The 23,247-nt window shown below is 48.8% G+C and overlaps 1 pseudogene; it reads right to left on the reverse strand.

Moving 5' to 3' along the window:
- Positions 1-2,959: 2,959 nt before the first annotated feature.
- On the reverse strand, positions 2,960-13,926 carry LOC102967687 (annotated as a pseudogene).
- Positions 13,927-23,247: the final 9,321 nt, after the last annotated feature.

Consider the following 23,247-nt stretch of genomic DNA (forward strand, 5'->3'; position numbering starts at 1 on the left):
CAAGCCCAACTAATTGTTTGACATTTGTTATCACTAACTCAGGATGGCTGTGTTCATTAAATCAAATATTTATAGTGCCAAGCCCCGGGGGGGGGAAAAGCATTGAAGAAATTAGGCAAAATTCCCTGGCTCATTGAACTTGCCTTCCAACGGGGGTTCTGAGACTCTATGCACAAGTGCTCCTGTGTGCGTGCGCTGAACCCTTGGGGACCTCGGGGGGGCCTGCAGGGAGCATGGTGGCCTCATTTGTACTAGATGGCGGTGTATTTGCATGTTTAGAATAGATCCCTGTCTTTGTAGTAGTTAGGCAATGAATATTCGCGAGCTTCCTGTGTATCCAGCACTCCGTGAAGACTTATCAGCTCCTTTAATCTCTGCACAACCCTGTGAAGTGGGTGAGGCGGGCCTGGGAGGTTAACCAGCTTGCTCCGGGTGGCTCAGCTGTGGCAGAGACAGAGGCACGATTTGAACCCAGCTTTGTCTGACTTACTTTCCCCAAATTCTTGCTTGCTTGCTGCTTTTTTTTTTTTTTTTTTTTTTTTTTACAACACTGGGTGTGCCTCCAATTCCATTCTATTCATACAAGGCATTTCTTTTTCTTCTTTTTCGAAAAAGTTTGCGGCCCAGGTGCTCCGCGTGCCGTTCATTTCGCTGAGCCCCGGGGAAGGCGACGGGGATGCCGATGCAAGGAAAAGCTCGCCTTGGCGCCTGGGCTCTTGCAACGCTGAGCTCCCACACAGGGGCCCTGGGGGCTGAGCTCTGCCTGACCTGGTCATTTTGAAATCAGGGGCCCCTCCTGGGAAGGATGCAGGCTGGGGAGAGCTGCAAGGCAGGCTCAAAAATCAGGGCTCGAGATGACTCATCTGTGGCTATTTATTATCCATCTACATTTCTCGGTCTGATTGGGCTGCTCGAGGGCCAAGCCTCCTTTTTTCTGGGTGCTGAGTAAGCAACCCAGCGTCCTGCCCACTCTGGCCTCATCTGGAGCTCGCTCTTCTCGCCCTCGGCAACACTCGGGCCCCGTGGGGCCACGGGAAGTTCCCCCCAACTGCCCTCACCGAGGTCTTCCCAGCAGCGCCCCCCCCGGCCGGTTCCTGTCCTTTTTCCCCAGACGGCTCTTCCTTCTGTTCTCAGCCTCTGTGTCACCACCTCAGGGAAGCCCTCTCTGACCACCACACCCACCCACCCCCCGCAGTCTGCTTACGTGGGCAAGATGGAGTCATTCATGTCAAGCAGGGGCCTCTGTCGAGCAATGACACAAGCAGGGAAGGGCATCGCAGCTATAAGATAGCGCCGGGACCGGCATCAGCTGGCACCCCAGAACTGGTGACAGCCAGAAGCCGAGGGCGTCTGCAAGAGCCCAAGAGCGATTGCGTCCCTTTCAAAAGGGGAGGATTTTTTTTACCGGCAAACTGTCAGACTCTTCAGATGTGACCCCTCCCTGTCTGACCGCTTCAAAAAGGCAGCTCCCGCCCGAGGCTCTGCCGGATGGCTCTCCGAACAGAACTGAGGTCCTTCCCTGCTCCGACGTGATAGGCAACAGGTGTCGAGAGCCGACCCAGACGGGACGGACCGGGGCCTTTATCTCAGCTGCGCGCCTCGGACTGACTTCACGTTTGGCTCGTTGACTTCCTACGGCCTCTGTTACCTTGACCGTGGTGTGACTTGTCTCATGTTCTGCTCCGTGTGCCACGTAAGAGGCCAAGTTAGTCACGTGGTGAGATGTCATTGAGTTTGGAATCCTGAACCTGCTTTAGAACCATGTGAACTTTATCACTGAATAAAGCTGACATCCTGGAGAGACGCGACCCGTGTGGGCGCCTTCCGAGCATGCTCGTGACAGTCTGGCGTGGTCGGCAGGACTCCATGTCGCCGACTCATCGTGTGTTAGAAAATTTAGAAACATCGGAGTGCCCGGGTGGTTCAGTCGATGAAGCGTTGGCTCTTCCTCTCAGCTCAGGTCTTGATATCAGGGTTGTGGGTTCAAGCCCTGCGTGAAGCTCTGCCTACTTAAAACAAATTTTGAGGGGCACCTGGGTGGCTCAGTCAGCTAAGCTTCCACCTGACTCGGTTTTGGCTCGGATCATGACCTCACAGTTCCGTGAGTTCGAGCCCCGTGTCGGACTCTGTGCTGGCAGCACGGAGCCTGCTTGGGGTTCTCTCTCTCTTCCTCTCCCTCTGCTCCTCCCCCACTCTCGCTGTCTCTGTTTTTCTCAAAATAAATAAATAACGTAAAAAAACGAAATCTTTAAAAAAAGGAATAACTGGAGGAAAATTATATACCGGTGGGGTCTCATATTACAGATTAGAGACTTGCTATACATTCTTGTGCCCCTGCTTACTTTGCACTTAAACGTTATAGGACAAGTCAAATACATGCACGCTCACTCACATTATCAATTAGGATACGAAAATGCATCGCCGATCTCGTTTCCTGCTATCGACACTGCTCAGTGAAATATTCCTTATAATTGCCAATATTCTCTTGATTTCCCCAGTTTCCTTTATAATTGCCAATATTTTCTTGACTGAGCCCCCGGGGCTCAATCTCACGATCCTGGGATCACGACCTGAGCCAAAATCAAGAGTCAGACGCTTAAGTGACTGAGCCACCCAGGCGCCCCTGAAGATTTTATTTTTAAGTAATCTCTACACCCTACATGAGGCTCAAGTTTACAACCCCCAGGTCAAGAGTCGTATGCTCCACCAGCTAAGCCAGCTAGGTGCCCTGGTTTAAAAAGAGTTTAAAGGGTGTAATTCCTAATAGAACATTCTTTGATTGAACACCCTAATGACAAACCACTGTACCATTAACGTTTCGGTTGCGTGTGGGGGTAGAGGCGTAGGGATTATCTTGACGGCACCCCAGCTTTCCTCCTGAGAAGGTCAGAGCTACACTGGTTTGTAGTAATGCGACATCCATTAGATGCTTGAAGTTGCTTTTCCTTCAGGGAGGGCTTTATTTGCCAAGAAGGCGTTGTGCTTGATCTCCAAACTTGGCTGACAGCTTACTGATGAGATTCATAACCTTTGGGTTGCCGTGATATTTGACACGTTTGCTGGGCTCTGGGCCGTGTCCTGGAAGGCCACCATAACTTCTGGATCCTGCGTGGCTGCAAGAACGACTGGGTCACTGAGAATTTCACTGAGCCCAGGCATTCCTGCCATTCCAAGCTTGTCCGCTGCCACTCCTCTGGGAAAATTACCAGGGATTCCCCCGGGAAAGCCACAGGGGTAAGAGCCATCCTGAGCTCTTGATTGTCCTATGGCTTCTTCCTTCCCGCGGGCTCTCTCATGTTCTTCCTGAGCCTTCTTAACCCTTTCTATTCTCTCTTTGACTCCTAGTTCCTCACGTCTTTGCTCGTATTTTCTCCAACGTTCGGCAATTTTCTAGGCCCTCGATCGAACTTCTTTCAGTATTGAGCTAGCATTTTCGTCATGATCCAGTTTGCAAGCAAGGGCAAGGTCGTCTGCTGCTTCTTCCCAATGGCCCGGAAGTCTGGGCGCTTCCCCCCTCGCCACTCGTAAGGCTGAGCCGAATCAGGATTTGTTTCAATAGCCCCGTCACAGTCTCGGATGACAGATTTTGGCTTCTGTAATTTGACGAAGACACCGGCTCTCTTGGCATACAGAAGGGCCAAGGGAGGATTCAATTCGATGGCATCTGAACAAGTCAATGGCTTTCTGTAGTTCACCATCGCTTAGAGCATCAATGGCAGTCATTCCTTTTTTTTAATCATTTACCCAATCCATCATTTCCTCAGTCATCTCTACAGTGTCATCTCCCGTTTCTTGAGGGGCATCAGTATCTGCTTCAATGACACCTTCGTTGTCAATTTCTAGAACACTTTCTTCGCCTGATGGTTCGTGTGTCTTTCTGTTTCCTCTGCCTTCTTACTTTGCGATTTTTCTTCCTTGGTATTGTCTTCTGATTGAGTTTGATAAGGAGCAGGGGGGAGTCCCTCCTCCCCCTCCCCCTCCCCAATGCTCTCCGCCAACTCCCTCAGGAAGCTCATTTCCTCAGTGTGCAGAATGCTCGGATCCTGCTTACGCATTTTCACAAAGATCTAAAGCTCACTCACTGTGTGTGGGGGGGTCCGTGGTCCACAGGCTCCCTGTGGGGCAGTGGACCCTGCAGAGGTTGCCGCCGGATTCCAAGCACAGGTACCAGCTCAGCGTGACTGTGACCGTGTGGAAGGGGGCGGCTGCCGCGAGCTCTCCTGACGTTTTCTCTTGTTGCACGAACCAGATACTTCACCTATTGCCACAACGGAAATTGCCACGGTGGTAACAAGACCCCAAGCATCGCGCGGAAAATTAGCCAATCCTACCATCTGCTTAATTTTTTAAAGGTTACTTATTTTGTTTTCAATTGTTATTTATTTGTTTTTTAGAGAGAGCGAGCGGGAGAGGGAGCAGAAGGAGACAGAGAATCATATTCTTTTTTTAATGTGTATGATTTATTTATTTTGAGAGAGCACCAGCTGGGGAGGGGCAGAGAGAGGGGGACAGAGGATCTGAAGAAGGCTCTGCGCTGACGGGCTGACGGGCTGACAGCAGCGAGCCCGATGCGGGGCTCAAACCCACGAACTGCGAGATCATGACCTGAACTCAAGTCAGATGCTCAACCGACTGAGCCACCCAGGTGCCCAAGCTTGAGAGGATCTCAAGGAGTCTCCACACTCAGCTCGGATCCCGACATGGGGCTTAATCTCCCAAACTGGGAGATCATGACCTGAGCCGAAATTGAGAGTCGGACGCTTAACTGACTGAGCCACCCAGGTGCCCCACCATCTGCCTAATTAATGCAGCATTAAAAGAGCAAGGTTTTTCACATTAGCGGAGAAAGACGCACCAAACAGCAGACCCGGCCATACCAGACCTCCCGGAATCTTCTGACAACGATCTAGATTTGGCACGTACAACGTGGGGGTGGGGGGGGGGAATGATCCAGAAATTGCCCTGCTCGTTGAAGCGGCCTGGGAAGATCTCTCAGATTTTTCAGAAGACACGTCAGATGTCGATGCCTGGCCACAACAGGTAAACGCCAACTGGTGTGAGTATCGTATTGTCAATGTCTCCAAGGGCTGATTCATCAGAGAGAGAATGGAGGACACGATTCTAGGCTACAAACATACCCCACCCCGTACCACATTATTGGCAAAATTTGGTGGCCCCTCTTATGTACCATAACCATAACTATGATCAACATCCTGAGGAACTCAGAAGACAAAAATGATATGTTAGCTCCTGAATACAATAGAACATTTCCTACATCCCCAACACAGCTCACACCTGAACTCAGTTTTTCAAATCATGTCCCAACTACCCCAGGGTTGCCTGAGCACATATCAGGCTGTATTTTATACAGTAACATCTTTTCAGAGCTAATTACATACGCACTTCATTCTACCAGAGCTCAGAAAGCAGCTTGAAGTCACGGTAGCACAATTTTAGAACAAAACTTTTATTCTAACTTACAAACTGCACACCTTGGGGCACCTGGGTGGTTCAGTCGGTTAAGTGTCTGACTTCAACTCAGGTCATGATCTCACAGTTTGTGGGTTCGAGCCCCACGTCGGGCTCTGTGCCGACAGCCTCAAGCGTGCTTCAGATTCTGTGTCTCCCTCTCTCTTTGCCCCTCCCCTATGTGTGCGCTGTCCCTCTCTTGCTCAAAGATAAACATTAAAAAAATGCTGCACACCTTTGTCGAGCCATATACAGAATTAACTACGCACTAGATGATTGTGGACAAAATACGATAAAATGTGAAAGACCAGAATTATGTGCTTTCAATGAGGACTTTTTTTTAATGTTTATTTTTGAGAGAGAGAGACGGAGCACGAGTGAGGGAGGGGCAGACCGAGAGGGAGACACAAAATCCGAAGCAGGCTCCGAGCTATCGGTACAAGAGCCCGATGTGGGGCTCGAACCCACGAACTGCAAGACCATGACCTGAGCTAAAGTCCGACGCTTAACCCACTGAGCCACCCGAGCGGCCCAAGACCCGTGTATTATTGAGAGAGGATGTTGGAATTCTCACTGTATGAGAATGTTCCACTGGAAGCCATAGTAGATACATGGTGTTACCAACCCAACACCAAAAATCCTTAGGCCAAATATGTTTGAGTCTATTTTACTTAACCGTCTGAGAATTGTATACAAATCCATGCCACAGAGAGTTGAAATAATCTTCCAAAAGAAACAATGCAAGTTGTACTATATACAATCTGAACGTAAAATTTATGGCACAGAGTTAGGAACAACCACCCATGAAGGGTCCAACTGACCACCCATCAACAGGATTGAGTTTAGAAAGCCTACAGTTCTGGTAGGATTAGGCAGCATCTCTAATTTAATTATCTCTGGAATTCAGGAAGCAAAAATTCAAATTACGAAGCAGGAATTATTTGCTTTGTAAAAACGTGTGAATCCCCTGCTTAATGCAGTAGGAAGTTTAGATTCCAAGATCTCAGCATTCTGAGAACTATATTCCCTTGTCTCAACTGTGCATGATTACCATGCCTACCAACGGGAATTTAAAAAAAAATTAGAAATAAATTTTTTTAATGTTCATTCATTTTTGAAAGACACAGAGAGACAGAGCATAAGCAGGGGTGGGGCAGAGAGAGAGGAGGACACAGAATCTGAAGCAGGCTCCAGGCTCTGAGCTGTCAGCACAGAGCCCAAGGTGGGGCTCGAACTCACAAACCGCGAGATCATGACCCGAGCTGAAGTCGAACGCTCAACAGATTGAGCCACCCTGGCGCCCCACACCCCAATTTTTTTTAATGTTTATTTTTGAGAGAGAGAGAGAGAGACAGAGTGTGAGCAGGGGAGGGGCAGAGAGAGAGAGGGAGACACAGAATCCCAAGCAGGCTCCGGGCTCTGAGCCGTCAGCACAGAGTCCGACATGGGGCTCAAACCTGAGAACCGACATGGGGCTCGAACCCGAAAAACGTGAGATCATGACCTGAGCTGAAGCCGGACCCTTAACCCACTGAGCCACCCAGACGCCCCTATGTGTGCAGCATTTCAACAGGCCGCCTGCTTCCCATCCCCTAATGTTTCATCAACCTCTGCAGTCACTCCTTGGTACTTTCCTTGCCAGGGTCTGAAACTCTGATGTCAAACCTTTGCTCCCCTGGAGAAGGGGGATGGTACCAAGCAGCAAATAAGCATGATAAAGCAGGGGGGGTGGTGGGAGAAGAGGGCAGAAGACTGAGGTCTGGGGACTGTCCCTGCACTAACTTGCTGCCCGACTTTTCCTTAGGGACGGTGTAAATGGGTGGGGGAGGGGTTATCCCACGGTAGCGACTCATCGCCTTCCAGATCCCTCTCAGCACTCACACTCTGGGCTGCCTTCTTATGCAAATCAGTAGCTGGGGGCTGTGGGTGATGACTGTTGGGTTTTTGTCAGCCCAGAAGAGAGTCCCAGTCTCCAGCAGGGACCCCGTGAGTCTCCAGACCTAGCCGAGGCCTGAGTTGGGGCGGTGCCTCAGTTTCCCCAGGTCGTGAGGCTTCGGCTCCTATTTGGAGGGAGAGAAGGCCCTGGGTGTGATGGCCGCCCCTTCCTCAGAGGTGTGGAGGGACTGGAGCTGGAAAACGCCAGGAGGATTTTCCGAATGAACTTCACGTGCTGATGGGCAGCTCTTGCCAGGAACAGGGTCCCTCCTGGCTAGGACTGTGGCCTGTTCCCATACCCTCTCCCCTACCCCTGCCCCCCATCCCCCTGCTGTGAAGACAGCAGGACAATGGTGCCACGACTCTGTCCTGGGTTTTACTTTCAGAGCAGTGCCTGCTTTCCTCAGCCTGCACGCTGTACCCCTGGAGGGGTCCCCGGGAGGTAGGGCTGATGTCTGCCAGGCCTCCCGGGGCCCCTGGCCTTGTGGTTCAGTCATCCAAAAGATATGCATTAAGCCAAGCCCTGGTCGCATCAGTGGACAAGGCAGATGGTCCATGCTCCCATGAGCTCCCGTCCTGGGGGGGACAGTCAGGCTCCTGGCAAAGAGACAGTTTTAGATGGTGGTGTAAGACGTTCCTTGAAAGGAACCAACAGGGTGAGGTGACAGAGACTGGCACCAGCAACTTGGGGGAAGGCCTCTTTGAGGTGGTTTCATCTAAGCCAAAAACCTGAAGGATGAGAAGGGCAGCATTTAAATAATTTATCTTTTTAGGGATGCTCGGCTGTCTCAGTCCGTGGAGCATGGAACTCTTGATCTTGAGGTCTTGAGTTTGAGCTCCTCGTTGGCCATAGAGTTTACTTTACAAAATTTAGTTTGGGGGGCACCGGGGTGACTCAGTCTATTGAACATCTCACTCTTGATTTCGGTTCAGGTCATGATCCCAGGGTCGTGGGATCGAGCCCCGCATTGGGCTCTGTGCTAAGCATGGAGCCTGCTTGGGATTCCCGCCCCCCGTTTTCTCTCCCATCTTCTCCCCCCCCCCATACTCTCTGTCTCTAAAATAAAAAATAAAAATTCAAAAAAATTTATTTTTATAGCTTTACTGAGGTATAATTGGCATATAAACTTTAAGGTACACAATTTGGTGTTTTGGCGTATGTATGCATCCATACAACCACAACCAAGGTAATGAACATATTCATCACCCCACAGTTTCTTTGGAGGGCCAGCATTTTGAAAAGTTGGGGAATAGGGTTTCAGGCAGCAGAACTGGCAAGTGCAAAGGCCCTGTGGCAGGGACAAGCTTGGGGGCCCCAGGAGCAGAAAGGAGGCCAGTAGGGAACGTGATAGGGGATGAGGTGATGGTGGTGAGGGGCAGGAGCCCCACACGGGGGTCTTTTTGGTCTAGGTAAGAAGCTGAGTTCTGAATCTAAGTGCTTCCTCGACACCCTCTTGACTGGTGAGTAAGCAGCCACTTTATACTTGGCCATCAGCTCCTCTGGCCCTGTTCTCACCAAGGCTCTTCTGAGAAAGCAGCCATGTGGGTCTATGACACCTGTGAATGACTTAGTAAGTGTTTTCCCCCAGAAATGATTTATGTTTTACTGGGGCCTTCAATACCTCCACCCAAAGGAGTGAGTAATGATGGAATTTCAGGCTGATGGGCAGGCCTATGGGAGGAGCCTTGATCAATCACTCTTCTGTCTCTAAGTTCTCAGCCTTCAGAAAAGTGAAGCTGGCTTCTTGAATATTCTGGTTGTAAGTCACAGATTTGAGGACAGGGTGCATTTGACTCCCTCAAGTCCTCCAGACTTGGTCCTTGGGAGCCTCCCCCAGCTGGACTGCCAGAGGCAGAAGGGGAAGGAGGGGGGTTGACAGAAGCCGATCCTCATAGAGCAAGTTCTTTGACAACAGACAGCTCTGGGAGCTTGAGAGCAGACTGTAGGACCGACCACCAGGGAGTGAGGAGTACCCCTGGGGCTTCAGGACAACATGATTTTGGGGGGCCGGTTACAGCAAGGACAGCCACCACCCTAGAGAGGAACGAGGCTTACTCTAGAGTCAGAGATTTGGGTTTGAATCATGACTCTAGAAACTTAGTAACTGGGTGGCTTGAGCAGATGATTTCTCTGAACATCCGATTTCTCATGGATTTTACAAAATCGTCCCTTAAAACAAAAATCATCACTTTGCAGGGCTACTGTCCAGGTACCTTGTAAGTACCTTTGATTCATTTATTCTGCATTTTTTTTTTTTTTTTTTTTACCATACACCCATTTTGTGCCATGCATGGAACATGGTGGGCAAAATCCCTGCCCCCGGGGGTTACTTTTCCTCCTCGGAAGCCAGCAGTCCCTGGCCTTGATTTTTCCATCTGTAGGGTGGGGGCAGTGCTCCCTGGAGAGAAGTGAGGCTCATCCAGGTAGGAAGGTCCTTGTAAGGAGTGGTGCCCTCTTTCCCGAGGAGCCACTTGGGGAACTCTTGTCCAGGCACACAGGATTGGGGACGTGCTCAAGGGTACACCCCCTCCTCACCTGTGCCTCTGACTGAGCTGCTGGTACCATCAGTTGCTTGTTTCTTTCTTGCACCCGAAGCCTCTAATTCCATGATTAATATCGGACTAGGCTTGGTTTCCTGAGAGTTGAAATGACTCACCCCCATTCACAACGGCCCTGCTGAGCATGAAGGTCTGGGGGAGACGGGGACTCCGTGAGGGGGGGTGAGCTGAGGCCCCTGGGGTCATCCCTGCCACCTTCTCGGCCTTGCCCAAGTCTCTTTCCCTCTCTGGTCTTACCTTCTTCCTCTGTCGCTCTGGAAGGTGGAAGGAAATATTGGAAACCGGGAAGAACAGTGGAAGCCCCTGCCAGGCTCCTGGTCCCAGGAGCTCAAGAGGGTTACAATCGTCTCCTGGGGTCTGGTCGGGGCCTCCTCACGGTTCTAGTCACAGGAACCTTTTTAGTCCTCGCTCAACCCTTTGCAGTGGATACGCTGTTCACATTATGCATGAAGAAATCGAGACTCAGAGAGGGTAACTTGCTGAAATCCGCATAGCTAGTAAGTGGCAGAGACAGGGCTGGACCAGTGCCTGGTCTTAGCGTCTCCGCCAGCCTAGAAGAGCAGGGCTGGAAGTATCCTGCAGGAGCCCCGCAGGCCTGGATGAGACCCAGGCCTCCTCTCCTTCATTCTCCCTGGAGCCTCAGACCAAGAGGACTTAAACCAGACTGTCAGATACCAGCCCCCCATTAAAAATTTTTTTCTTTTTCTTTTTTTTTAATGTTTATTTATTTGTTTTTGAGAGAGAGAGAGAGCAAGGGAGGGACAGAGAGGGAGGGAGACAGAATCCCAAGCAGGCTCCGTGCCGTCAGCACAGAGCCTGATGTGGGGCTTGAACCCACGAAACATGAGATCATGACCTGAGCTGAAATGAAGAGTTGGATGCTGAACCTGTTGCATCCACACGGCTCCTGAAACAGAACGCTACGGGCACCAGTGACAGTCACAACAAAGTTTATTACAATGAGAGGCAAGGCGGACCGATTGGGACCAACACTCTTGATAAGAGTGCGGCCCCGAACAGCCGGGGTACAGAGTGTTTATAACTGATCACATCGTTTTATCATCACCTGGGAACAGAACAAAGAAACAGTTTCCAGATGAGTTAGAAACAGTTGCCTAATGAGGTGTTTACTTTAGACTTTCTGCCTCTAAGTTGCAACCAGTGGATCTCCTTGACCCTGCCTCTGATACTCTTTTCTTTGAACTTTTGTTTCCTTAATTGGTGAAGCCTAATTTACAAGAGTATGAGGCGTAGGTTACCAGAGCAAAGCAAGGCTGTTATCTCTTAACCTTCAGTGTCAACACAAAGCTGTTATTTTTCAGGCTAAGCATTAGCCCTACACTACAATTTAACCCTTACAAACCAACTGAGCCACCCAGGTGCCCCTAAAAAAAATTTTTTTTTATGTTTATTTAGTTTTGAGAGAGAGAGAGAGAGACAGAGCATGAGCAGGGGAGGAGCAGAGAGAGAGACACACACATACAGAATCGGAAGCAGGCTCCAGGCTCTGAGCTGTCAGCACAGAGCCTCACGTGGGGCTCGAACCCACGAGCTGTGAGATCATGACCTGAGCCAATGTCGATGCTTAACCGACTGAGACACTGTGCCCCCAGGCCCCCATTTTACAGATGAAGGCACTGAGGCCTGGAGATGGGTAGTTGTACAGCTAGATGCAGATCTGGGCTCGAACCTGGGCTCCTTACCCTCCTTTCAGTCTTCCCGCCCCTACAGCTGCCACCTATTAGGCGGGAGCCTAGACTGAGCCCGCAGCTGGGCACGGAGGCCCGAGGAAGTGCCCCACAGCAGCTGTGTGACTAGCAGGCTGGCCTGTGCTGAGGCACAGGGGGTGGTCGCCCATGTAGCATCACCTGAGAGGCCAGGGAGGACCTCTGACCCCAAGGCTCTCGCCTGCGGGCACCCGGAACCCCGTCTGAGTCACTCCTAGCTGGAACGGTGAATGCCATGGGAAACTCATCCCTGGGGAAGGGGAACCCCGGACTGTGAGCATTTCGTCTCTGGTCCCAAATGGAGAGGTCTGAGGCCGCAGCAGGGGCCTGGATACCCAGTGGGGGTGGGGCAGAAGGCAGCGAAGCTCTTTACATGTCAGAGCTTTCTGCGTCCACTCTTTTATTCAGGGTTCATTGCAGCCCTCAGAAGGCTGCCTGGCAGCTTTATTTATTTTTTATTAAAAAAAAAGTGTATTTATTTATTTTTGAGAGAGAGAGGCAGAGCACAAGCAAGGGAGGGGCAGAGAGAGAGAGGGAGACACAGAACTTGAAGCAGGCTCCAGGCTCTGAGCTGTCAGCACAGAACCCCGACGTGGGGCTCGAACTCATGAAGAGTGAGATCATGACCTGAGCTGATCAACCGACGGAGCCACCCCTGCGTCCCTGCTTGGCGGTTTTAAAACCCACATCTGGCAGAGAAGGCCACATGCTGCCGGTGGGCCCCGTCCACCTCCTGGTATTCACATGCCTGTGCAGTCCCCACCCACAATGGGGAGAGCCAGCCTGAGTCACCAGTAACGTAGTGCGGAAATGACGAAACATGGCTTCTGAGGCCAGATCATCGTCTACGGCCATACCACCCTGAACGCGCCCGATCTCGTCTGAGGCCAGATCATCAAAGTCATTGTGGCTTCCATCTTGTTCTTTGGGGATCACTTGCTCTGGAGGAAGCCAGCTGCCATGTTGTAAGGGTACTCAAGCTGCCTCGAGACTGATGCCTCCTGCCCACAGCCATGTGAGTGGCTGATTTTGGAAGCAGGTCCTCTAGTCTCAGCCAAGCCTTCAGATGCCTGCAGCCCCCCGGGGACATCTTGACTGCAACCTCCTGAGAGACCCCCGAGCCAGGATTACCCTGTGCAGTACCCCCTGGATTGCTGACCCACAGAAACAGTGTGATATAATGTTTATTGTCAATTTAAGCTGCCAAATTTTGAGATACACAGCAACAGATAACTAATACACTCAGAGAAAAGAAAATGTCTTGTGCCATGGCTAGCCCCAGGACTCCTATAGCCGTGATCTTCCTCCTGGGAAAAGCAAGGGTGACAGGGACCTAGAAGGAAAAAAGAAGGTGGCTGAGGCCTGAAAGTCAGACACGGTTGGAGCCAAATCCCAGCTCTACCACTCTTAAGCTGTGTGACCTCAGGCAAGTTACTTAACTACTCTGAGCCTCGGTTTGTTCATCTGTGAAGTGGGGACAGCAATAGTGACTTGAAATCTCGTTGCCAGGATTAAATATGTAGCCAAGGGCCTGGGTCACCTGCTTGGGGGGGGGGGTGTACTCCTGGAACTCATCCAGGCAGCTGGGAACCCCTAGTGTTTGTTCCTTGCCAACTTGAAGGAGTGAACTTCCTGCCCCCAGCCCTCTGAGGCCACTCCTCACCACCTTCTGAGAAGCCCGAGCTGAGTGACCAGGATCCACCTAGTGTCCTGGGCCTCGAGGCAGGGAGACCTCTGAGGCTTTGATTTGGAGGCGGCCGGACTCGCAGGGCCTGCCCGATAAGCTCCCTAATAGTCCCACTTGCATTAAGGCTCCAGAGAAAGGTACTCAGAAAAGCACCTGGGCTAATCAGAGCGGAAGGGTCCGGGCTTTCCTCTTCCGGTTTGCAGCCTCCTACCTGCCGGCTGCTGCCTGTGGCAGAAAGAATCCCTTTATCTGCCGAGGGTATTTTGGGGCCATTTGGGGCTGGGGTTCCCAGCTGTCGGGGAAGTCCCTGACTTTCCTGAGCCTTGTGTCTTACTTGTATCTCTTCGGCGACACAGGCTGCCTGTTCCCTTCCGAAGGCTTCCTGCTGTGCCCACCTTGTGTCCCCCTCGTCCGAGACGAGATGGTGCGGGCAGGCACTGCTCACCTTCCCGCCCCCTGCAGGCCTGGGGTTGGCTTCCACAGCTCACTCTGGGCATGTGTGGCAGCCCCTGCGATGCCACAGCAGCGCCTGCCTGCCGCACCTTGCATGGGGCCCAGGGACTTCCCCTCCTGTTCTTCAAAGCACTTTCACACTTGCGAGGGGGTTCGTGAACCGCCTGGAACCTGCACAAGGTGCCCACTCGGCCCCGTCCAGTGCCTGCCCTTTATAGTCCCCTAGGCCGCCAGTTTCCTGGGCCGCTGCAATTTCTACAGTAGAGGCCGGACTTCCCCGGGCTCCAGCTCGTCCCCTGGCCCCAGAACGTGCCCTTCTCCCTGCTGGCCAGCTGTGGGCTCCCAGCCCTGTGCCGGGCACCGTCTCGGGCTCCCGAGGCATCCCGGTTCTCCAGGAGCCCACAGTTTCCTGGGGCAGATGCATCCACGAACCAGTCATTACAGTCATGACGCAGTAAGACCAGTTCTAGAATTGACGTACAAAAAAACGACAGAAACCGCCTTTCTGACTGGGAAGATGGCTGGGGGGGGGGGAGGGACAGTGCCAGGAAAGTGACAACGAGGAGGTGGCCCTGGAGCAGGCTCTGAAGGTACACGGGAGGCTGAAGGTACACGGGAGGACCTTCCCTGTCCCGAGGGAAGGACCAGGATGGGCAAAGGCATGAAAGAGGCTGGGGAAGCTGGAGGGGAAGACAGGACGCTAAGACTTGGCCTTGGTACCAAGGGCCCTGAGTGCCCCCGGCTTGGAGGAACCGGAGCCTGGTGGATTCACTGTGCCGTGCCTCGGTTTCCCACCTGCACAATGGGTATGCCATCTTCCTCGTGGGATTTTCCAGAGGATTGGAGGAAGCAACGCCTGAAAAATCCTGGCCCCAAGTCAGCACTCGAAGGCAGCTGTTGTTATTGTCATCAAGTAAATTACATGAGTTTTCGTGTAATGAGAGCCCCCGCCCCCACCCCCACCGCAGGTCTGCGAGGCTTCTATGCAGAGGAGACGTGGGGAGCTGTCCCTTAGGAAGCCCATGAGGGGAATGCCAGCGAGGGGACGCAGGCTTCCAGAGCACCATTATTATGATCATTTTTAATGGATGTGTAGTATTCTAGTAAGCTGGTGTACCATAATCTTCTTAACCCTTAACCCCTGATGTTGTGATTCTTAGGGTATTTCCAAAATGTATAAATAACATTTTAGGAAACATTGCTGTGTTTATAGTTTCCTTTTTTCTTCTTTCCAGTTGAACTATTACCTTGGTTTTTCTTTATGGGGGTGAAATGACTGAGCCACAAGTTGTAAACATTTTTTTTTTTTTTTTTTTTGCGGCGGGTTGGGGGGAGGTTGGGGTGGGGGTGGGGGTTGAAGGGGGGCTTTTGCTAAGAATTGCTACATTGCTTTCTGACCAGGGTTGTTAACATTTACCAGCAGAGCATGAACGCATATTCCAGTTTTACCACAACTTTGGGGTTGGATTTTACCAAAGTTGCTTTTATAAAGAAAAGCAAAAAAAACAAAAAAAACCCTGATGATTTAATGAGTCGAAGACGACATCAAAGGTTGCTTTAATTTGTGTATCTTCGCTTGCTAGAAAAGTGGAATTTTTAAAGCGTGTTAATTAATGTTCATTGTATTTCCCCTGTGTCCACTGTTTTGATGTTGTTGTTTGGTTATGCATATGTGTTTTATTCAGAGAAGCTCTTCTATATTAGAAAGCCCTGACCTGAGGTGCCCTGAGTGACTCCTGCCCCTGTCTGGCTCTGTAAACATCATGGGTGGTCACTTCCACTATTACTCACTTGTTTTTTTTAAACACTCTTTTAAAAATTTTTTAAAAAATGTTTATTTATTTTTGACAGGGAGAGAGACAGAGTGTGAGCGGGGGAGGGACAGAGAGAGAGGGAGACCCAGAATCCAGAGCAGGCTCCAGGCTCGGAGCGGTCAGCACAGAGCCCGATGTGGGGCTTGAACTCACGAATCCCGAGATCAAGTCAGACGCCCAGATGAAGACGGACGCTTAACCGACTGAGCCACCCAGGCATCCCATAACAGACTCTCTTTTCTTTTTTTGTTCTATTTATCTTAAAAGAGAGAGAGAGCGTGTGTGCACACAACTGGGGAAAAGGCAGAGAGAGAGGGGAGAGAGAATCCCAAGCAGGCTCTGTGCCGATGTGGGACTCAAACCCGAGACTCATGAGATCAGGAGCCGAAATCAAGTCGGACGCTTAACTGACCGAACCACCCAGACAACACTTATAATCACTCACTTAAGTATTTAAATTGTTTAATGAAGTCCCAGCTCAAACATCCCAGGGCACTGGGCCCGGGCACCCAAAGGAGAGCCCGGAAAGGGGTCTCCCCGGGGTGGGTGCCCACTGCAGAAAGTTTCTCCAAGTAGAATCCAGGAGCACGAGGACAGTAGGGTGTGGCAGGAAGGGCAGCTGTGGAGTCCTGGTGGGAAACTGCTGGTGGGCCAGGAGATGAAGACGTTTCTGTAAGATGGGGGGGGCCTTATACTTTGCAGGACAGAACGAGGTACAGATCCTGAGGGTCATTGGGCCATTCTGGGCTCAGCGAGAACAACTGGCCATCTTTAATCACAGCACCTAGGACTGGCTGCCTGTTTCTTGGTTTCCAGGTCTGAGAAAAGATTACGAAGACAAGCAAATGAGTCCCTGACCAGCAGCCTCCCTGGAGGATATGCAGTATATGTTTATGGAATGTACAATGAAAGGAGTAGAGAAGCCGTGGGTTGGAGAAGCACGGGAAGGGAAAATTACCCTCTGCAAATGAGAACTTAATCGGAACGAGGCTTGTATATCTTCTTTCTCTTAGGTAAGAGTTCTAGCCTCTTCCTCTAGGCAGACAACTTTCAGGGGGGCAGGGAAATATTTGTGGATTGATAACCAAACGCTCTGTTCTCTGTCCATCAGTCCCTTCAACAGTCAGTCCATCCACCTATCCAATCATCTGCCCTCGTGTGTGCCCATCCATCCACTCACCCACCCACACACCTGTCCATCCGTCCACCCAGCCACCCAGCCATCCAGCCAACCACCTATCCACCCATTGACCAACTCACCCACCCACCCATCCATTCATCTGCGGATTCATTTTTCAGCGTATATTTCTTCATGGATGTTGGCTGTCTCTGCAGTCTTCTGACTCCAGCTGTCCCTTTGAAAAGAATCCCCAGGACAAGAGAGAAGGTCTGGGTTGATCTGTGTCAGAAGCAGGAACCTACTCAGGTCTGGCCCTTTCTTGGGGTGGGGGTGGGGTGGGACTTTTGCGCCTGGGACCTCCCAATCTCCTGAGTCCCCCACCTCCAGAAGCAGGGGGTGGTGGGCAGGGTGTGTGGGGGGGTGATGTGGGAAACAAAGGCGGAAGGAAATGGTAGATAAAATAAAATTTCCTTCTAACCTGCAGCCAAGGTGCTGCTCTGTCTTCCCAGCAAGGCAAACTTGGTCCACATGCCAATACCCATTGTAGTCTAGAATGTGATGGGGGAGCAGGAGAGGGCAGAGCCTTTATGGCAGGCAGTGATCATAGCGATTTTGCTTCAGGGCTACCTTGAGTTGCTTTGATGTCAGGAACCTCTGACATATCCTGTGTGTGGGACACCACCCGGGACTCAGGGGAGGATTTTCTTGATAATGGGCCCTGTCTACTTTTCTAGGATCATGGGGGCATCTTCAGTCCCAAGGACTCTCCCTTGACATGCCTTTTAACCCACTGGAAACAATTCAGATTGCAAAGATTGAAGAAAGGACTGACCTCCTCTAACACTGCCTGGCTTCAGTAGGGGTCAACCAGTTAGACCTCTCCTGCAGAAAACTGGGCAAATGGATGGAAGTACCAGGCCTTCGTGGCTGTAAATCAGGACCTGGACCTAAGGGCCTCTTGCAGAATGGTTTGGCCACTAATCAGGCCAACAAACCTCCTGCTCTATTGGATGATAATAGTCTAAATAGGTCTCCTCCAAATAAATCCATATAATAATAAATGGAAACACAGGCCATCCTTAATGAAGACGATACTGCCCCTCTCTCCCACTGTTCCTCCTCCTAATAGATGTGGGGGCTTCTCCCTCATATATTTCCTGGGCTCATGGTTATAATCAGAGTCAACTGTCTCCGGTAAGTCTCCCTTCGACAGGGACTTTACGTAATATTCCCAAGTAGCTGCTGAAACTCCCTTTGTTTTGGGGAAGTTCCCCATTCTCCTGCCCCATGTGGACTGCATATTTCCACTTTGGTGGGAAAATCATGGTGTCTGCTCCTCTGTCTGAGCTGGCAAAGTTTAGAATCAGGAACCCTCTTTCTCTGCCCTTTGGTGGCACCCTGCCTCTTCTGCCTCCTCCTGTTTCTGCACCCCTGTGGGTGCGGCCTGCATAAGTGGTTCCCACAGAGTCCTCTGTGGTGCCTCCTCAGGTACCATCGGCTCCTCGTCCTGCCCTTGTTGTCGAGGAGTGAGGAGCACCCAACCAGAACTTGCTCTGCCCCCTTCAGATTTCCCCACTAGTGTCCCAGGTAAAACACTGACAGTGGGGAGCAAATTGACTTTTAAGTGGACACAGGTGGAACATGTTCAGCACTTAAGCTAATTTAAGTTTGTTGGTTTAATTAAAATAGGCATGTATTTAGAGTTATCAGCATTCAATATGAGAATGTATTCTACCTAGATTTACTGAAGGTCGAATAAGCTAGTGGTCTCTGTTGCAATTTGTTAGCAAAAAGTTGACTTAAAATGATGGTTAATTCTGTGTCAAAGTTTTCACGGGTAATTGTTAAGATAGCTTTCAAAGTCTTTGGTAACTGGAAACTTCAAAGCTTTGCATGATAAATGGGATTCAATCCATTGGACATCTAGGTCTTTTCCAAATAGGCTGGGGCACTGAAGCATTGATTTCTGAACATAGGTGTGTGTTTTTGGTTTCTTCTTATTGCAGAGAAGCTAAGGATACTTGGGTCTGATGGTAAACATTTTTTTAAGTTTATTTATTTATTTTGATAGATAGAAGGTGGGGGAAGGGGCAGAAAAAGAGAGGGAGAGAGAGAGAATCCCAAGCAGGCTCTGCACTGTCAGCACAGAGTCAGACTCAGGGCTTGATCTCTTGAACCGTGAGATCATGACCTGAGTTGAAATCAAGAGTTGGACGCCCAATGGACTGGGCCACCCAGTTGCCCCAGTAAACCTTTGTGCTTAAGTGTATTCATAAATTTGCCATCTAAAGAATTCTGGTGTAACAAACCATTCATAATGGGTTACTGCTTAGTTTTCACTGGAGACTAAAGTTTGCAAGCGTTAAAAGTGCTGCTAATTGTAATTAGATGGAAATTAAGGAAGCAACTCCAAATTAAAAAAAAAAAAGGATTTTTCTCTTTTGTCTTCCTGGAAAACTAATTTCTATGCTCTTTCTTTATCAGGTCTTTGATTACTTAAAGTTTAAACCTGTCAACATAAAAGGAGCTCAGTGGGGTTTTTTTTTGTTTTGTTTTTAACGTTTATTTACTTATTTTGAGAGAGACAGAGAGAAGCAGAGGCAGAAAGACAGGAGAGAATCCCAAGCAGGCTCCACAATGTCCGTGCAGAACCCCTCTTGGGGTTCAAACTCACAAACCATGAGATCATGACCTGAGCTGAAATCAAGAGTCAGAAGCTTAACCAAGTCACCCAGGCACCCCAGAGCTAAGTTTTCCTAGTAAGTATATAATCCTACATATTTGCTTTTGGAATTTTTTATTGTCACTTTGGTTAAATAAATAATTAAGTTTTGTAATGATCTCTAATCCTCTAATCCACTTTAGGAACTGCTTTATAGCTTTCTAAGTTTTTTTTTTTTAATTTTTAATGTTTATTTATTTTTGAGAGAGAGAGAGAGAGAGAGAGAGACCGAGTGTAAGTGGGGGAGGGGCAGAGAGAGAGAGAGAGGGAGACACAGAATCCAAACAGGCTCCAGGATCTGAGCTGTCAGCACAGAGTCCAATGGGGGCTCAAACAGCGAGATCATGACCTGAGCTGAAGTCGGATGCTTAACCGACTGAGCCACCCAGATGCCCCGTAGCTTTCTCAGTTTTTAACAAACTTCTCAAGATTTTAATTGTAAATAAAGTCTTTTTGACCAAGTAGATGTTTTTATTTGGTATGTTAAGTTACTCCGGGAGCACTGTCAAACAAATAATAAGTCATATAATAGTTAAGTTGTAGGTTCTTTTTGGGTAAATGCTATAACTATTCTAGAGATAATATGCAATTCATAAGGTCTTAATATGTTTTGGTAATAAGATTGTCATGTGATATTGTGATTATCGAAGTGTTTTGTGTTACAGAAATAAATGGATTTCCTTGTCAATTGCATCAGAATGAACTCTCATATCAGATTAACAATGTCCATTCCTGACATTTTGTCATTAATAGTTAATTGTTCTGATTCTCTGACAAAAAAAGTAGTTTCATCTTTTCATCTTTAAGGAGATTTATAAAAAGGACTTTTAGGGGGCACCTGTGTGGCTCAGTCGGTTAAGTGTCTGACTCTTGGTTTAGGCTCAGGTCAGGATCTCACGGTTCATGAATTTAAGTCCTGAGTTGGGCTCTGCGCTGACAGCACGGAGCCTGCTTGGGATTCTCTCTCTCTCTCTCTCTCTCTCTCTGTCCTTCCCCTGTGCTCCCTCTCTCTCTCTTTTGAATAAATCAACTTAAAAAAATAAAAAGGACCTTTAGGACAAATACAGGTATTTGACATCTTTAAAATCATAAAACTGAAATAGGTTAAGAATTTCTAGAACTAAAAAGCTGTATTCAGGCGGTCTCGGTGCGCAGTCTGTTAAGCATCCGACTCTTGATTTTGGCTCAAATCATGATCTCGCAGTTTGCGAGTTGAAGCCCCGCGTCGGGCTCTCAGCTATCAGCACGGAGCCCACTTTGGATCCTCTGTCCCCCTCTCTCTCTGCCCTGCCCTTGTGCTTGCTCTCTCTCTCTCTCTCAAAAATACATACACATTTCGGGGTGCCTGGGTGTCTCAGTCAGTTAAGCATCCTACTTAGGCTCAGGTCATGATCTAGTGAGTTCGAGCCCCACGTCAGGCTCTCTGCTGTCAGCACCGAGCCCACTTCAGATCCTCTGTCCCCCTTCCTCCTCCACTCATGCTCTTTTTCTCTAAAAAATAAATACACATTAAAAAATTTTTTTTAATAAATATATGTTAAAAAAAAAAGCTGCTTTCAAACTAAACAAGACTTAGTAATGACGAAGGAGCATAAGGCAAGTTGATAATCCACAAATGCCTTCCTGGCTTTGGTGGGATACATGTGACATTGCCCAGGGCATTCCTGGCTGCTCCAAAGCTAAAAAAGGAGAAAAACAAATGGTTTACTGATAGAGATCACAGTCATGCAGGATATGGGTCTCCATCAGTTTATAAATGTCTGCAATTTTATCAATAGCCTAACCTCCAGAGACCTATAGATTCAGCTTCCTGGAGCCCTAACATCACGGTCCCCTCCACAGAGATGTGGGGAATAAAGGCAAGAAGGAAATGGCAGATAAAATTCAATTTCCTTGTAACCTGCAGTCCACTGACAAATACTTGAGGGGGGGGGGGTGAGTATGACATTTCTCCAGGAACTCCCTCCTGCCTTAATGTTCATGCTTTGCTGGAGGGAAAAACAACCTTAGCCTGACAACAGCTAGACCTCCAGTGTCTTTGGAGTCCTCTGTAGCATATACAAGTCCTTTTGCAATCTTACCTTTTTTTTTTTTTTTAGTGTTTCACATTATTTTTATTTATTTTTGAGAGACAGAGACAGAGAGCCAGCGGGGGAGGGGCAGAGAGAGAGAGGGAGACACAGAATCTGAAGCAGGCTCCAGGCTCTGAGCTGTCCGCACAGAGCCCCTCGCGGGGGCTCGAACTCACGAACCGTGAGATCATGACCTGAGCCGAAGTTGGTCGCTTAACCAGCTGAGCCACCCAGGCACCCCATATTTGAGAGCGACATGCATAGACTCAGATATGAGTAGACAGTTTTAAGGAACTAGGATCGACTTTATGATGCATAAAGCCATAAAGCCCCTTGGAAATGTTGGTCTGATACCTTGCTTCCAGAGTTCCCAGCAGCCTTCCCATCTGAGTAAAGACTGTCACTTCCTTGCAGGTGCAGGAACCTCAGGATATCTTGGGGACCTTGTGAAGAGGAATTCCCCCAAATCTACAGGTATTGCAGGCGAGTCTCATGGCAAGTACTTGGCTTGGTGTCTGGCCTTGGAGAGGCCACTAAACGCTCAATCTAGACACTCCTTTTGAAAAAGTTCCAGCAAAGCAAACTTTAAAAGATCTATATGCTCAATCACTATTCTTGCTTAGTTTATGTAAATAATTAGGCCACGTCTGTGTCTGTAAAAATTAGACTTGTTTGCTAAATGAATAGATCCTGAATTCTTCTGATTTCCTCAGATATTTGGCTATGACTCTCCAAACCAAGGTTTCCAATCTTCTTCCAAAAAGCCTTTTCTCACTGCAGACATATCAATAGATGGAGACTATAATGCTTTATTAAGTTATTCCCTTGAGGCCAGGTTAATTCATACGTTTCTAAATAAATATACCGTCCATATCCTTCCTGAACCTAGCTGATAGTGCTAGAAACCCACCCCATATAATCTGGTTTATCTCACGGATTGAACGTCTAATAAAGCAGGGGATTTAGCTCAAAATGGAAAGGCCCCCGCCAGGTCCTATTATGTACTCCCGCTGCAGTAAAAGTAGGACGTTCCTCATGGGCTCACATATCAGGAATTAAACCTGTTCCTTCCCCACAGGAATCTAGCACGCCAGCTGACATGCTTTCTTATTCCTGTGAACCTGTGGGTGACCTCCAATTTCTCTTCAAGCGACGATGAAGAACTGGAGGAAAATTTTGATTAACCGTCAAAGGCCATTTTTATCGGGCTTCTTCTCAGTGACATTAACCACATTTTGTTGTCTCTTCCCGTGTCTCTCTGCCTGGTGCCGAGATTCCTTCGCCGCCATAACTTCCAGCTGACAGATGTTCCTTTCTACTGAATGAGGTTCATATACATGTTGTCCACCTTGGATTGGCTGCCTCTGCCTTTGGTAACTCATATATAAATATATATAAAATGGTCAGGTGGGGAATTAATACATATATAATAATTATATATATTTATAATTATATATACATAATGGTCAGGTGGGGAATTAATACATATATATAATTATATATATGTTTATAATTATATACAATGGTCAGGTGGGGAATTAATATATATATAATAATTATATATATAATTATGTATATAATTATTATATATAAATGGTCAGGTGGGGAATTAATATATATAATTATGTATATAATGGTCAGGTGGGGAATTAATACGTATATATAATTATATATATGTTTATAATTATA

This window comes from Panthera tigris, chromosome C1 (genome assembly GCF_018350195.1).
Source record: "Panthera tigris isolate Pti1 chromosome C1, P.tigris_Pti1_mat1.1, whole genome shotgun sequence".
In the NCBI taxonomy this organism is placed as follows: domain Eukaryota; kingdom Metazoa; phylum Chordata; class Mammalia; order Carnivora; family Felidae; genus Panthera; species Panthera tigris.